A 5,253-nucleotide genomic window follows, 5' to 3' on the forward strand; every position below is an offset into this window, starting at 1 on the left:
TTGTTAACTTGCAAGTCCCTCTTTTGAAAGAAGTTGCATAATTTAACTTCAATATTTTCCTTTTGTCACCTGTTCAACTATTATATACATGTACTTAAGTCTATGTTCTCCCAATATTTCTGATGGAAGTTTTATATTTTGTAGATTCGTTATTGGTTAAGAGTGAAATTTACCATTTTATGTGTTTTAAAAAATTCTTGCACTCATCAGGTTGCCCGCATGGCGCAGTGCTTAGAGCATCTGCTCTAGATTTGTGTGGTGCAGTGGTTAGAGCATCTGCTCTAGAGTCCCCAAGTAAGGAGTTGATCCTTATGTCGTGGGTTCAAATCCCACTGTGGGACGTGGAGACCGGTCCTTCGGATGAGACCGTACAAACCGAGGTCCCGTGTCACAGCAGGTGCTGGTATGAAAAAGATCCCTCCCTGCTCAATGGCCCTAAGTGCCAAGCATAGGACAAAATTTGCAGCTCTCCATTGGCAAGTGGTGGAACCTTCATATTAGTGAAAAATACTCGAGAGGGACATTAAACAACATAAAAACAAACACACTTATCAGTTGGACAGCAATCAATGGCAATGAGTACTTCACTTATTCCTTTGACAATATAAGTATTTTAAATACACAGGTTACTTGTTGCAATATTTAATTGGTCATGTTTTACAAATGAATGATTAAAAATTAGACATTATGCAGAAAGTGTATTTTTACATGTCACTGAACTACACGTGTATGGAATTTACTACCAAATTTTGTATGTCCATGCACTAAAAAGGTACTGAATTGAAATTTTATTATTTTTTTTTTTTTTTACAAAATCTCCTTCGCTTTATTTATCTCAGATTTACACTGTCATATCAATTACTGAACAGAACAGAGACCAACATAGTTTGTCAAAGTTTCTAGTTTTCTCTTGGTGCTGGAATATAGGTACTATAGTAAAAATTTATAGCAGTGCAATATTTTTTGTACATTCCTTATCCTACACAATTCTTATAATAATTAATGACATTGTTGACCAGGGTCCCAACCAAGAAGATGCAACATGTCTTGTTACACATGTGTTGACCTTGAATCTGGTGGTGGTAGGCAAGGTCAGTTTTCAGATGTAAAGAATCTTTCCCGTATTCTGAAATATGAAAATATATTTAGAATTTATGTAAACTAAGGTAAATTTTTTACAGATAAATTTCGCCAAGTAGTCGGTGATAGCCCAAAGGAGCACTGGAGTAATAAACCTTTTTATAATATTATAAACAATAACATGTACCTAAGTATAAGTCTTTCAGATAATGGACTGCATCTTCAGCTGTTAATAATGCAGCAGAGTAGGTACACTTGACTTGCACAAACTTGGAAATTGCTGTCCTAGCATACAGAGTCTGGTAAGATACTTCACAGAGAGGGGGATGCAGAACTAAATTATGTGAAACACCTTAAGCACCCAATCAATCCATCAAGCCAAATTCCTGAAAAGTAAACCAAAATATTTCAATCACTGAAAACTAAAACCATGCCCATAGTACATGAATGCCCTGCCAAGTGTTCAATGTAATGCAACATGAAAAGAAATGTGCTTTGCTTCTTTGTTAAAGATGAGGTAAATGAGAGATATTGAGGTCAAGGTCACAGTGAAAGTAATACCTATTGTGGCCCCGCCCTATCCCGAGGGTCATGATTTGAACAATTTAGAATCTACACTACTTGAGGATGCTTCCACATAAGATTCAGCTTTTCTGGCCCAGTAGTTCTTGAGAAGAAGATTTTTAAAGATTTTTCTTACATATTTCAATGTAAAACTTGGATTCCCTATTGTGGCCCCACCCTACCCCCTGGGGTCATGATTTGAACAATTTAGAATCTACACTACCTGAGGATGCTTCCACATAAGTTTCAGCTTTAGTGGCCCAGTGGCCCAGTGGTTCTTGAGAAGAAGATTTTTAAAGATTTTTCCTATATATTTCAATGTAAAACTTGGATTCCATATTGTGGCCCCACCCTATCCCTGGGGGTCATGATTTTAACAATTTAGAATCTACACTACCCCAGGATGCTTCCACATTAGTGTCAGCTTTTTTGGCCCAGTGGTTCTTGAGAAGAAGATTTTTTTAATGACCCCACCCTATTTTTGTCTTTTCGTGATTATCTCCCCTTGTAAGGGGACTTGGCCCTTTATTTTAACAATTTAAACCCCCCTTCATCCTTGGATACTTTGTACTAAGTTTGGTTAAAATTGGCCCAGTGGTTCTTGAGAAGATGTTGAAAATGTGAAAAGTTTACAGACGGACGGATGGACAGACAGACAGACGGATGGACAACGGGTGATCAGAAAAGCTCACTTGAGCTTTCAGCTCAGGTGAGGTAAAAACAGCTAGTCTGCAATTAATTAGTTTTTGCATAAAACAAAACAGTTTTATCTGATTAAATTCATTGATTTTTTCATAAACATTTAAATATATAACATTACACTAAAATTTAAATTTCATTGCATTAAGGACCCTCTATACACTAAAGGAAAAGATTTTTTGGAGACATTGAGAAAATAATTGTGTGAAGAGGTGTAAATGTTGAGCTTATCTATTACATGTTCAACATAGTTTACCTTGCATTTACCCCCAGGAAAAATGTTCAAAGACAATGAAGTACTGATGAACAAAAATCACTGTTGTTTACTTAAATGGGCAAAATACCAGCAAATTAAAGTGTTCAATCTATTCATCTTAGCCTATTAAAATGTTATAAATGCTTTATTTGATCACAAATTAAGAAATAAACTGTACACGTCAATTTATCTTATTCTAGATCAAAGGGCAGATTACTCTATCTGCATAAAAATACCACAAATCAGAACTCTTTAGTGTGCAGTGTATAGAGGGCTCTTAAATTGTTTGTACATGGCTACACATACTTTTTCTATACAAGTTCAGACACCCATTTGCAGATGTGCACATGCATTACCTTTTTCACTTAAAATTAAGCACAGCTTCAAAGTTGGAGACAGTTATCCTTTGTGTCCTCATGACTTCCCCCATAAGATTTGTTCAATACCCTTTTGGTGCCTCTGTAGTATTTGGACAGAATCATTGCATAGCATAACCAGACAAATGGAGCATCTGCTTCAGTAAATTTCACACAAGTCAAGGACCCTCTGTCATAGGAGCAAGAAGGATCTGGTGCTCATGTGACTCTGGCTGCTGAATCCAATCCATAGCTGAAAATATTAAAAACATTTAGTTGATGATGCCAATTAATATTTTAACTCTATAACCTGTGGTTCATAATTTTAAAAAAGTATTAAAAATTGGGAATGTTTGCTAATTAATGGTTCTAATGTGTTACTTTTCATTCAAAAAAAAAAATCTTACATAGTTCCATGCAAAACTTTGATCCCCCGTTATGGACCAACCCTACCCCTAGAGGCAACAAGTTATTAATTTAAAACAGATTAGAATCGATCTACACTACCTCAGGAAGCTTTCTATAAAGTTTCATTTTTTTTCCTAGTAAGTTGTTCAGTAGAAGAAGATTTTTAAAGACTTTTATCCCCAATTGAAAGGCCCCATCTTACCATCCAGGGGTCATGATTTGTACATTCAGAAATTTCAAAACCTCATCACAATACATGAGATGCTTAGTTACGCTTTCAGGTCAGGTGAGCTAAAAAAAAATCATTCATACAATGTTCCAAATTTTTAACAATAAACCTGACAAGTCTTGCCAGTATCTTTCTAAGGAAAATCCTGTACTTATTATCAAATGACATATCTAATGCTCTTTTATTTTAATTTAAAATATACAGAATAATATTATTAGAGTGTTTCAAAGAAGTGTAACCTTCCCTATATTGCATCATTAAAAGTGTAAATAATCTTAAGAGTGGTCAGCAATTTATTTCCTACTAGCATTATAGTTCTGCTAAGAAAAAAAAATCCATGAATAGTCAAGTGTGTAAGACTTTGATAGAAATATATGAGTATTTAAATTTCAATGTGTGTGGTAACTGTACATAATCCAGCAAGTGCAGTATCATGAGCTCATAAACAGGCATAAATGCTGATTAATTATCGATACCCTACCTCTCAAAACTCAAAAGGCATACATGTATGTTGAATTAAATGTCTGGAGTATTTTTTGCGAAGTAGGTCAAAGATCAAGGACATGTAGACTGTTCACATAATGTTGGTATTGACAACAATCAGTGCACATACTAAATAGCATAGACTTACCTCTTAAATATCAAAAGCCTAACCGGATACATTCATTATGAACTATTTAAAAAAAGTAGTCAAAGGTCACATTCAATGGTCTCAAAGTTTGTAACTATGGTATTTTACAAAAGTCATTGTGCGATGCAAATAATTTGTGCAAAATATCAAATCCAATGTGTGACAGACAGACACCGGGTAAAGTGATCCCTAAGTGTCCCTAAGTGTCACTCTGCTTTGCAGGTGAGACAAAAATAGCAAGGATAATTTGTTTGTTTGTTGAAAAGTGATTGAAGGATCCTTAAAAGTAGAAATTTTTGCTCATTAATGTACTGTAATTTTTACCTGTATTTTAAAGGACTTGTTGGACATAACTTATGCACCATGGTTTTTGTGTTCCTTCTCATTGATGTCTTCAGATTTTTAAGCCACATATGTTTTACATACACAGCATGCATTTATATCTGAAAATGAAAATCAAAATAAACTAGAGGTACTGTGAGCACTGAGCTCACAAAATGATACCCCCTGCCTCCCATGTTATTATAATGGCAAAGTCCATATTTTGCTATGGGAAACCTGAAATATGTGTCCGATTAAAAGTAAAATAGGGGTTGCAAAATGGCAATATATGTAACAAAGATTTTGTAAAAGTCTCATCAAATTTCATTCAGTGGTATAAGAGGAGATGCTGATAAGAAATGGGTACCCCAAAGTATATATATATTAATGGATGGTTGTACAGAAAGATGGACAGCTAGACAGACAGACAGATAGACGGACACCCCCATCATTAAACCTCCCCCCCCAACTTTTCAACCGGGGAGTATAATAATTATAATTAATTTCATTAAAACAAATTAGTACAGAATACACAAGAATGATTAACTGATTCCGTTAATTTATACAGTTTCCATTTTAACCTCTTAACTGATCGAGGAAAAAAAATCAAATTAATTTCACTTTACAACAGAAGTAGATGTTCATTTAAATTATAAGTACTGTTCATGTAAATCTTAATACATATTTTATAATTACCCATACAACAGAG

General features: G+C 34.6%; 1 long non-coding RNA gene across 1 annotated transcript; it reads right to left on the bottom strand.

Annotated features, from left to right (window-relative positions):
* Positions 1-1,053: 1,053 nt before the first annotated feature.
* On the bottom strand, positions 1,054-4,630 carry LOC133189509 (uncharacterized). The gene is made up of 4 exons (XR_009721490.1): positions 4,548-4,630; positions 2,956-3,208; positions 1,268-1,466; positions 1,054-1,126 (listed from the first exon to the last, which is right to left on the bottom strand). It is a non-coding gene; the product is annotated as an uncharacterized LOC133189509 (long non-coding RNA).
* Positions 4,631-5,253: the final 623 nt, after the last annotated feature.

Source organism: Saccostrea echinata, unplaced genomic scaffold (assembly GCF_033153115.1).
Source record: "Saccostrea echinata isolate AGI-Se365-2 ecotype Australia unplaced genomic scaffold, CSIRO_AGI_Sech_v1 ptg000018l, whole genome shotgun sequence".
NCBI classification, from domain to species: Eukaryota; Metazoa; Mollusca; class Bivalvia; order Ostreida; family Ostreidae; genus Saccostrea; species Saccostrea echinata.